This window comes from Mustela putorius, unplaced genomic scaffold (genome assembly GCF_011764305.1).
Source record: "Mustela putorius furo isolate JIRA1106 unplaced genomic scaffold, ASM1176430v1.1 tig00000577_pilon_pilon_pilon, whole genome shotgun sequence".
NCBI lineage: Eukaryota > Metazoa > Chordata > Mammalia > Carnivora > Mustelidae > Mustela > Mustela putorius.
Window position 1 is genome coordinate 7,300,612 of NW_025421421.1, and position 12,120 is coordinate 7,312,731.

Genomic DNA, 12,120 nt, shown 5'->3' on the forward strand with positions numbered 1-12,120 from the left:
CACACATACACACACACACACACACACACACACACAGAAACAAATTTTTTATTTCTTCTAAACTTACTCATTCAACCCCCAGTAGAAGACAACTAAATAGTAACTACTACAGGGGGAAGAAATGAAATTTTATGTTCGGTACAGTGCCTGCTTTAATGTTCAAGAGCGAGATAAATTAAAGAAAGGGAATTTTTTGGTTTTTGTTTATTTAAATGTGAAAATATATTGCTACTTAAGCAGAATAATTTTTCACAATAAATAATTTTTTCACATTCTAATAAAATGGTCAGTTTCTAATAGCATTTTGAGGAAAAAGAAACTCTTTCCAGGCCAAAGTTTTGCTTTTTTATATTTGTTTTTAAATTTTTAAAAAAGATTTTATTTATTTATCTGAGAGAGAGACACACAGATAGCAAGAGAGAGTATGAGTGGGGACGAGAGGGAGAAGCAGGGAGCACATGAGGGGGCTCGATCCCAGGACCCCAGGATCATGACCCGAGCCAAAGGCAGACTCTTAACTGACTGAGCCACCCGGTTGCCCCTGTTTTGTTTTTTTTGCACTAGGGAAAAACAGTGTGATAAAATGTAGTCCAATGTCTTTGTTTTTCTCATCTTCCTTTTTAACTCCTCTGCTGCTCTTTCTTCCAGAGAATGAATGACATTGGAAGAACTTTCAGTCTGACCTGGGATAAATGGTCTCAAGGTATTTGACCTGCACTTTCTTGACAACCAGTGTGGCAGGTAGATTTTTCCCACTTAGCTGTAACAATACCCCTCACCCGCCACTCTCTTCTTATATCCTTTCTATCAAGAGGTAAGGGCTCTGTCCCCTTCTTTTGAATCTGAGAGGGTTTGGACCTAAGGCAGAACTGACACTATGTGACTTTTGAGCGAAGTCAATAAAAAAAGGAAACGATTTATGCTTGGTTCTCCTGAACAGTCAATCTTGGAACCCAGCCGCCATGTTAGGAAGAATCCCAGCCACCCGAGGGGATGCATAGGTTTCCAGTCGCCTGCTCCAGCTTCCACCAGCATCACCCCACAGACATGTGAGTAAAGAAGCTACTATACCCCAGCTCTTGAGTCTTTCCAGCTGAAACTCTAGACATTGTGGAGCAGAGGTAAGTTGTCCCCATTGTAACATGTCCAAATTTTTATTTTATTTTATTTTTTATTTTTAGAGATTTTATTTATTTACTTGAGAGAGAAGGAGTGAGAGAGAGAACATGAGAGGGAAGAGGGTCAGAAGGAGAAGCAGACTCCCTGCTGACCAGGGAGCCCGATGCAGGGCTCGATCCCAAGACTCCAGGATCATGACCTGAGCTGAAGGCAGTTGTTTAACCAACTGAGCCACCTAGGCACGCCCCCCAACTTTTTTTTTTAAGATTTTATTTATTTGACAGACAGAGATAACAACAAGTAGGCATAGAGGCAGCGACCTGGGCTGGGGGTGGGAAAACAGGCTCCCCGCTGAGGAGAGAGCCCAATGTGGGGCTCAATCCCAGGACCCTGAGATCATGACCTGAGCCAAAGGCAAACGCTTAACCCACTGAGTCACCCAGGTACCCCTGTGTCCAAATTTTTAAACTGCAGTTTTCTTGATGTGATATAATGGTTGTTTTGTCACTAAATTTGGGGGTGACTTGTCATACTGCAACAGAAAACAGTAACAACCAGAGAGGTCAATCATCTTTTCATATGTTTACCAACCCTTTGAATTTCTTCTGCACGTTGCCTATTCATAAACTTTCCCATTTGGATCTGAGAGAGAGAGAGATGTTTCGTTTTGCTCATTTATTCTACATATAATCCTAACTTGTCACACATATTGTAAATATAGTCGACCAGTTGCTTGTTAGGTGATGGAGCAGTTTGAACCTCAGGTAGTCAAATTCTTCAATTCTTTTTAAATTTTGGTATTTTGTGTCTCTTTGAAAGAAAAGCTTTCCCAATTGAAGGTTATAAAATTAAAAAAAAAAAAAAAAGAAGAAGCTTCTATTTTCTTCCAGTACCTTTCCATCCCTACATATGATCAACCCTTTCCTTTCTGAAATGTATAACTTCAATTTTCTTTTCTTTGCACGCTTGCATTACTCGCATCTCCTTATAACAACCCATCTCAGACTTTAACGTGCCTGCAGATTACCTAAGGATCTTGTTCGAGGGCTGACTCTGAGTCCACCAAGCTGCTGGATGACGCAGACCACATTTTGAATAGGCAGATCTCTCCTACGGTAAGTAGCAGTGACGATACTAGTCTCCTTGTCTTATTCATGACCTCAGTAAGAATTCTAATTACTCACCCCACTGATAAGGATGAAGAAACAAATTTAAATACATTGTCGCCCAACCAAGTAGCAAATGGTGGAGCAAGACTTGGCCTCACACGAATAATTTCAAAGCCCTTGTTCTTAAATTTACTCTACACTATCTCTCTGTGTTAAAACAAAGGTTAACGTCCATCTACCAGAGCCTGTTTTACAATGTAGATCACGTGTTCACCTATTTTAGAAAAACCTTCATCAAACATTTTACATATTAGTTATATATTCATTTTAATATTATATATATATATGGGCTTTAATATTTAGTTACTGAGAATAGGGTTTGGTTAACTACATCCCATAGTTTATCTGATTCCTGCCCGTTGTTCTATGGCCCTCCACCTGACAATGGGTTTTAAATTTTTAAATGATTCCAAAACATCAAAGGAAGAACCGTACCCGGTGCCACAGGAAAATGACATTCAAGCATAGTATCCATACATAAAGGTTCACTGGAACCAGCCATGTTCATGTGTTCTTTACTGGTCTCTGTGTTGCCTTCCTACTGCCTGAGCAAAGCAGGGTAGTTGAAGGATAGACTATAGGCTCTCTGACCCAGGTCCTGTGCAGGGGAGAAGGGGCACCGCGAACCCACTGATGCAGTTATAATTGCACTGTGGTTCATGTGCCATGCTGCCCTGAGACATCTTTTAACATTCTTTTTTAAGTAGTGCTGCATCCTCATCATGTCAGAACAAGAAGAGAAAAGCAGACTTCCCACGGCACGGATGGTGGGGTGTGTATGACTCTGTTATCAGATTAGTTGGCCAAGCCCTGCATTTATTATGGGATGACACCATAGCTCAAGAAATACTGTCTTCATAGGAATCAGTGGGCCTAAACACTCAGCACAGCTCACAGGGAAGCAACAGTCATAAAAATAAAATAAGAAGACTATCTCAACATAGCGTTGTGATTTATTTTTAAACGAAGACCAAAACTGCAAAATGAGGCTTCAATGAAAGTGAGTTTCTAGGTGGTTCACTCATTCTCCAAGCAAGGAGAGCCGGTTTGTCGGTGGGGAGTAAATTAAATCTGGTTTGGCTGTAGTGGTCAAAGAAAATGTCCTGGGAAAATAAGCCTATTTGAGACTATTGGCTTTTCAGGGAGAATGGCTGCTTGAAGAGGTCACAGTGTCAGAAGCAACACCGTTAGTCAACAGACCAAGAAGGCAAAGGCTCTCGAGTGGTTTTCCTTGGCTCTCGATGCATGAACCATCGTCGCTGATACTGCTCAGTTGTGATTATTGGACAATTCAGTTCTGCCTTTGTAGTTACTAAGGAATTGGCCTCTCCAAGCAGAGTGTGTTGTAAAACAAGAGGCAGGAATATCTTCAAAGAAACTGAGAGGTCCCGAATTGAGTTCCATCTGAAGGGGAATCTTCTAAGATGTGTTCCAGTTCATGGCAGTAGAAGTATTTCTTTTTAAGCAGAGAAAAAAAAAAAAGATTTAGCTAAAATTTATAAAAGCATTTGAAGCCTATGGATACTCACTGTATTATTCACCAGCAGGTGCTTTGTGGAAAATATTCAAATCTATCACGTGCAGTTGAAACAGTGTTCATGGTGAGCTTTGTTTTCTTCGTTTACTTTTGTGGACTTAAGTATCATCAGTTCTTGTCACACTAGAATCTGAATATCTTATTTCTCTATCACATTGCAGACTGATGGCTAAAACCTGATGGTGATTTTTTTTTTTTTTTTGAGGGCCAAGGTTGAAATTTTTGTGAATGACATGAGGTACCCTGAACTACTATAAGGTTTTGGAAATGAGCTTTTGTTGCCGAATTGATAGTTTCTTAATGAATAGGACCTCAAATTACAAGGCAAAATAGCACAGAAGTGTGAAACTTACACTGCTGAAAAGTCATTTCAATGACAACTAATGTTTGAATCACGTGAAATGTCAAGCTGCTTTATCCATTTCCTGTGCTGTTACAAGTGAGAAGGAGAAGCAAATCCTCCATTTCCATGCAAACGTGTACCGGGTATATCTTTGGAGCTCCAGGGGTGTTTTTTGGACCCTAATGCAAGTGCAAATTTCCGCATTTCAAAATCCATATAACGGTGCCATTGAAGAGCTTCCACCCACCCTCCAGTGGTAATTAATTTATTTCATGACGTGCTAAAAAAAGCAAATACCAAGGCAGGAATTGAGAAGAATTCTTTAAGTGCCTCCCTCGGAATGAATGTGTTCAATTACAGTCATAGGCTCGTGGATGGACACCGGTATGTGGCAGTGCCTCTCAGTATGAAAAGGCATTTTCAAAGATGAAATATGTGACGCCTCCTTAGGAATCAGCTGGACATGTGCTGCTGACCGGAAGCACGAACTTTGAGCCCCAGTGAAGTGACATGCGATCCCTCCTTCACAATCGAAAACTTCCATTCACCTATTAGTAGACTTACGTTACAGAAAACTCTACTCCGTCATTATTAGGCTTACATTTTCAATGTCGCCCACAAAAATTGTGGAAATTTGTTCTCTCTCGTTATGTAACTGTCTCCGCAATATCCTTGATTTTGCCTCTTGGCCTGCAAAGCCTACCTTATTCACAATTTTGGCTCTTTGCAGAAAAATGTCGTCAATCCTTGACCTAGAATATTCTCTCGTGGCTCTTATTGTCACAGGTGCTGAGTAGAGACACTTCTCAAAATCATTTCAAAAGCACATGTTTGCTGCATGCTTACTATGTGCAGAGCTTTTTCTTTGTGGGAGAGGCACCACTGTTTCCAGTTCTTGGTGTGGAGAGCTTGAAATTCAGGACCTTTCCTAAGGATGCATGCAAGAAGCAGGGAGAGGGAGAAGGAAAGGGAGACAGGCAGACTCTGGACTGAGTAGGGAGTCCTATGCAGACCCTGCGATCACGACCCGAGTCCACATCAAGAGTCAGACACTTAACTAACTGAACCACTGAGTTGTCCCATGAACCACAATTTTAAATCTGGTCTTCCAGGCTGCAAAGCCTAGGCTGTGTGACCTTGGGAAAGGTACTTAACCTCTAAACCTGTTACTTCATCTATAAAATGGGGATTATAACTCTAGTACCACCTGGATCATGCATAAGGTTTATTTAAGCATTAAATTAACTGATACGTGGAAAAGATTCAGGGGAGCAGTCGTGACCTGGGCTGGAGGTCAATCATAGGAAAGAGATCAACAAAATAGTTTGCTATTTAGAAAGGATTGGTAGTTTGCAATTCAGCGGACAATTGGAGCTTTTCACCTATTACTGAATCTGTGCTATTTGGTTGAGGCTTTCTCTGAAAAAGAGCCCAATAAATTAGAGGCATGCAAAAATTAAGCACTACATTTAAATCTGACCCATGCAGAGCCACTGAAGTAGTTAAGAAAGCCTGCTGGATTCATACTCACCCAGCTTATTCCCAGCTTTGCTACTTGTCTGCTGTATGACCTTGGCCAAGTCACTTAACCTCTCTGATCCTCAGTATCTTCCTTTGAAAATGTGGATTATAAATAGTCCACCACAAAGAAACATAATGATTTTTTTTAAATGTATCAAAAGTACCTAATATAAGGCTGGCTTAAGAGTGAGTTCAGTAGGGGCACCTGGATGGCTCAGTGGGTTAAAGCCTCTGTCTTCTTTGGCTCACTGTCATGATCCCAGGGTCCTGGGATTGAGCCCCGCATCCGGCTTTCTGCTCAGCAGGGAGCCTGCTTCCTCCTCTCTCTCTGCCTACTTGTGATCTCTCTCTCTCTCTCTGTCAAATAAATAAAAAATATTAAAAAAAAAAAAAAAAAGAGTGAGTTCAGTAAATGCTAGCTCATTTTCCCTGGGCCGTAGCCCTTGTACACTGATCCACAGATTAAAAAAACAAAGTACAGCTACACTAAACAACCATAAAATGAACCAAGGTTAAAAACAAAGAAACAAACATCCAAACACAAAACTCAGCTTACTGATTGGGTAGTGGAGAACAGGGAGACTCTAAGAAAGCAAAACCGGAAAGTGCCTTACTAGAGTTGCTGGCTAAAATACAGTGCTTCCAGTGAAATTCAAATTTCAGAAGGATGAATTTTTCATTTTAGCATGTCACCAGTATTGCATGGGGGCATAATTTATACAAAATGAGTGATTAACTGTTCATCTAAAACTCAGATGCAACCCACTGTCCAGTAGTCTTGTTTCCTAAATCGGACTCCCTAGACACGACAAAATTTAGTAAGAGATATCTTACCCTGTACAGCCAACAAGGCTCAGAATTCCAAAGTGCCTAATGTAATTCTCTAACTGCAAAGGCAACAGGGGCTAGCCAGCCTGACTCCCACCTTCTGCATCTCTGCCAAGCAAAGGGTGGGCCTAGATCCAGAGATCAGAGGTGAGCAATTACCAGCCCAGGCCCCCTCCAAGGGATCTGGGGACAGAGGCTGCCAGGCCCACAGTGACAGAAGCCCAATGTCCCCCTGGGTCCCTCTGCCCCAGGCTTTCCTCTGGGTGGGGCCCTGCGGTTACTGTGTGATGACTCTCTGTCTCTGCTCCCCTGCCACGCCCTGCTTGGTCCACCTGGTGGTCGGGGTGGAGGGGAGAAACAGGTTTGGAGGAGGCAAAAAGAAAAAAAAAAGGCTTAACTTTGCATTCCTCTTAGCTGATGTGTGCTTTGCCGCTCTGGCCTGCAAAACTTTAATTATTCCTTGGCTGCCCAGTGGCTGCGGACTGTCACTGGCAGGCTTGATTTAATAGCCTGTTTGCACGGAGTCCGACAGGGATCGCTTTTGCTGCACTTTCGAACAGCTCGCGACGGTGGTTGTTTTACGTTAAGGAGGAAACTCTGTGGTTAAACTGTAGCCTAGGTATTTTTAGAGCCGTTACCATGTTAACCGAATTTCGTACATTTCACCTGCAGGATATGCAGTAGCGCTTAAGGCCCTCCCTAAACTCTTAACAAAAAAAAAAAAAAAGAAAATGATTTCACAGTAGTTAATACCTTGTTTAGGACCCACTCCATGTTCTCAGAAAAGCTACTCACCAAACAACGTGGGCTGCTCAGAATGCCTTTTGGATGGGTGCTACTGAGCCACGGGGGGAGTAGTTTTCCTTTGATGCATAAGGATTTGAAGGAACCTAACCGAAAGGCTAAAATTGGTTAGTTCTAAAGGTCAGAGCCTGAAGGCAGTGACCCATTCGTTAATCATTAAGCTTTTCTAAGCTGTCTCTGACCGAAGGCTGGCTTTCTGCCACTTTTCTGGTCATTTTAAGCTGCAAATTCTTGTACTGTTTCAGTTTTTAAGTAGGTAGCAAAGGTTATGAGAAAGACATCAATTGTTAGTTATTTTTCCTTATCAAATGTCTTTAGGGTTTTGGAAGGCAGAGCTGTTCTGTGTTAAGGGAATCTTCTTGGGGTCCCCAGCTACATACACAGCCTTTAAAGATGGACCCCAGGGTCCTGAGGGAGGTGGGGGTGGTGGCGGTGGGGGAGGGCTTCTAACTATTATTCCCATGTTAATTTGCTTCCAAAGAAGCAGGAAGTGAGGAGAGGACACCCACGTGGTGATTAGGTATGAGTTCCCAAATCGCTGCTATCCCTGGTGGTTTTCACCAGTGATCCCAGCACTGAAAGCTCAAGAAAAGGGAGCATAATGGCCACTACGTATTTATTATCTTCTGTCATCAGTTAAGAGCTGGAAGAGCTTTCATATATTTTGAATGAAAGGTGAAGCCCAATGAGGTTTAAGTGATAGGACGTTTCATTCCCAAATTTAATGCCAGCTTATGCTCTGGTCTGTCTGAATTAAAGTTGATTTGTACACCAAAATACAAAACAAAACAAAACCTCCGGTAAACAAAACTAAATGTTATGTAGCCAAGGGACATTAAGCTGCTAAAACACTTGTTCCAATATTGAACATGGAATAGTTGTTCTCTATTTCTCAAGGGGGAAAAAAAATACAGTCAGACCTTGCTTATCCCTAACCCAAACTTCCGGAAGGCTTAAGTATTTGGAATTGCTCCAAAAACTGAAGGGGGAGGAAGGAGAGGGATGGAGAGGGAGGCAAAGCGGGGAGAGAGGTTGTGGGAGCCGGGGTGGGGGGGGGGTTGGATTGTGAAGGGAGAGAGAGGATGAGGACCAGCAGAAAGCAAGCAAGTCAGCTTTTAGAAGTAGACGTGAAGCCTTAGCAACACAGAAAGGAGACCTGGAGGTTACATCTGATTGGCTTACCGGCCAGGAGGAATGCTGCGCTCTGATTGGCTGGTGATGATGTCTCCAAATAACCAGCCTTTTTCAGGAAAGCAAATTTATGTGGCAGAAGGGACAGGAGACAGAAGAAGCAGGCAAGAAAAAAAGGGGAGAGAACAGGGCAAAATAAATGGCAGATTATTTGTAACGGCAGTGATGACTGTGATTTAAAGGAGAAAAAGAGTAACCTTGCCTCTAGATGGAACCGGGTCCAGCTCACCAAGTGCTTTTACGTGCAATCACTGACATTGTCTTTCCCAAGACCCGTAGGGCTCCCAGAAGTTACATCGCGCGCTCCAGGTCACTCAGGCACCAAGAAAAGCAGCCGAGGTTTTCTGGCCATAAATGCAACACTTCGAATGCCACGGGAGGGGACAGGGGCGGTGGAGATGGGTGGCAGGTGAAGTTGCCTTCATGGTCGGGCTGCAACTGCTCTGATGGCAGAAAAGAGAATCAGAAGCCACATTGGTCTGTAGTTTACAGGAGATGCAAAGGGGGTGAAGGGCTCTCTGCCCTTGGCCGCCGCAGACCTTGACAACACAGACGTAGGGAAGAGCTCTGTGGGTATTTATTTGGAAGGGGACAGAGTGGCAGTGCCCCGCGTTCGTGGGAGCTCGAGGGCAGCTCTGAACATATGTCACGGGGTGTAGCAGGGGCTTCTCGCGCTGGTCACGGGGACGCCGTCCCCTAGTCATTCTCCCCCACCTTCCCTTGAAAGCCAGTCCTTCCTGAGGCCGAGCGCACTCCATCACTCTCCACCTCGCTGCGCAAGCTGGGAATCGGAAAGTCATCTTTGTCTCGACTTTCTCCCCAGGCCTCCTTCCCCAGCAATCACAAAGATGCCATCTCCAAATCGTCCCTCGAACCAGGCTCCTCCTGTCCATTTGAACTACCACCTCCCGGGCCACAGCCCCCAGGAGGATGTCTCCCCTTCCCAGAGGCTCCCGATCCTCTCCACCTCCTGCCCCTCCCCATCCCTTCCAATCCCTTCCCCGCACCCTGCCAGCTCCCAGCTTCAAAGATCCTCTGCTGAGAATAACACTGAAAAGCCTTCCTGGGATCTGTCCCCTGTTTACTTTGTGATGCTCTGCCTGGAATTGCCCACCCTAGGCACGGAGTCCTTGTTTTAGTGGAGAAAACACGGCCATCTCCCCAGCCCAAAAGACTGCTGCGCTGCCCCTCTCAGTCCTGCCATCCTCAAGGGCCCCTCTTTCTCCTGCTTCCCGGGACAAGGAGCACCTTCCCTGGGTTCTCACTTAACAGCACCTGCTGCTTGGCTTCCTCTGATTGTCACTCTGGAATTGCATACATTTATAACTGGTTCCTTGTCTATCCTCTTTTTATGGGCCTAATCTCCTGGTCGTCATCAGGCTCCACGAAGGCAAAGAGCACATTTTTTTTCCCCTCATCTCTGCATCCCGAGAGCCCCCAACAGTGGTCTGTGGGAGGGTGGGAGGTAGTGTGTGCCTACCAGGGCCTTACCATAGCTGGCAGGGCATTTCACCTGGGCGCTGGGACACTCTGTGTCCTGTTTGTGCCGTGGCATTGGTTAATTCCTGTTGCCGTTGGAGGCAATGATGCAGCTGTCATCGTGAGGGCAGTTTTGTGGGATCTCAACAGCATGATTTCTGGAGAAGGGACTAGAATCTTGTTTGGAGTGGGACTCGGGGGATGGTATAAATTCACTCTCAAGGTCTCTCGGTAGTAAGTGATTGAACTACATCCTAAATCAGAGCTGTACCAGATAGCTACCGTGTAGCACACAGGAAGTCCTGATTTTGGTAGGTTTCCCAGGAGGTACGTACTGAAAGGCAGTCATTCTTTTTTAGAGCCAGAAAAGTAGAGGTCCCCACTCCCAGAGGGCCAAGAAAACCGCGTTGCTCTCTTTACAGTCTGGGGAGCTTGCACACTGGTCATAATAAGACCTGTGCCTATTTTCGATTTGCCAAAGTCGTGCCTGTTGATGATGAACACACCTCAGCCAAGGACGCCACTCTGTAGAGACTTTATCAAATCAGGATGGCATCGATATCTTGATCAAGGCCTCCCTGCTTTAATTACGTCCACTCCGGTATTCTAGTTTGGGGGCTCTTAGCTGACCTGTTCTGAGTACCATCGGAAACGAAGTTTACCATGGTGCCCTCTGGTGGCATCAAATGTGGCCACTTTTAAAACAAGCCTTATCTAGGGAGAATGCATCACTCTCCGTTACAGAAATGGAAGGAGCAACTTGAAATAAGAGCATAACATAAACTCTAAGAAGCGATCTCTTGTTCTTGGAGCGGGGGTGGAGAGGTCCGCAAGAATTACGTGCCTGGGACACCTGCTTGCTGGCCAGTTCCCAGGTGAAGCTTGCAGGAGCTGCAGAGGAAGGGCCATCATAAAAATGCACGGAATTCCACATCCATTAGAATGAAGGCCAGGAGCCGCCGCATTTCAAATCACCAGGTTCCATGCAAGCTGACTAATTAGGTATTATATTCAGAAGGTCAAAAGAAGGTTATAGCTCTGAAAGGATTTGCAGGAGTATTCATAAATAGTCATGAACTCAAGAGGAAAGTAGAATTTTGTTGCAGTTGACTAAGAACTAGCCCTGGGACCATTGTCCTTAGATTCCTTAACAGTCGACACAACCACAATGAGTCCGTCAGAATGCCCAGGGTCACAGCGTTTGCCACTTGAAACAATGGTGACCATAAAATTTAGTGACTCCTTCATAAAGCAGCTCTCGCTTAATCTCCACAAGGGGATAAAGGGATGGTCGCTAGGACGCAATCTGGATTACATAACACAGGGATCCTACTCAAGGAATTTAGATCACTGGACCAGCCAACTACAGAAAGATGTCCATGGCATTTAGAAACAAAGCCCTTCTCTGAGGACTTACGGTTTAACACATAGAGAAGCAGTGTTATTCCATGTCAATCAGATTCTCTATTTGTTCATCTGAATGCCCTAAATAAAACTACCATTCAAAATAAAAATTGAAAAGGGAAAAAAAAAACCCACCAAATTGTTTGAACAGCTAATCCATCGAATCTGCAAATCATTTAGTGATTATTTTCTATTCAAATATATATCCTGGAAAACAGGGTGAGGGGCAGAGTAATAGTGAGTTGTGTGTGCAACACACTTACATTTCATCAAGTGTGTTGCTTTTCTTACTGGGGGCCCTTCTCTGATACTTGGCATACCTCTGATTAAAACAAAACCAAAAGCAACTACAGGCTCAGCTAAAGCAGAAGGTCTGAAAGGAGTGGTACTGCCCCCTAGGGGGTGTTTGGGGACCACTTTCTGTGTGGAGGGTGTCTCAAAGTGTCTAAATAATTATGGGGCTATTTCTGACATGCAGCACGCTGCAGCCTTGGATACAAGGAGCGGTTAGGCATCACGCTAGATTTTCCCACCAAGCATTCATGTAGATTAAAAAAAAAAAACCCATAGGTAATTCTCTAACCTCAGGGCCAAGTTCAGTTTTATATAAAAACAGTAATATTTTTGCAAGGTTTTAATTTTTCACAAGTGCAAATCCCATGTAAATCGAGAGACGATTAAATTTTGTTTTGTTTGGAACTTGACCGAGAACGGCTCAGCATTTT

The 12,120-nt window shown here is 44.0% G+C and overlaps 1 protein-coding gene and 1 long non-coding RNA gene across 2 annotated transcripts in view; both read right to left on the minus strand.

Annotated features, from left to right (window-relative positions):
* RNLS (renalase, FAD dependent amine oxidase) overlaps positions 1-12,120 on the minus strand; it is a 242,067-nt gene that overhangs the window by 68,858 nt on the left and 161,089 nt on the right.
* On the minus strand, positions 3,224-8,335 carry LOC123392440. The gene is made up of 2 exons (XR_006607159.1): positions 7,313-8,335; positions 3,224-3,744 (listed from the first exon to the last, which is right to left on the minus strand). It is a non-coding gene; the product is annotated as an uncharacterized LOC123392440 (long non-coding RNA).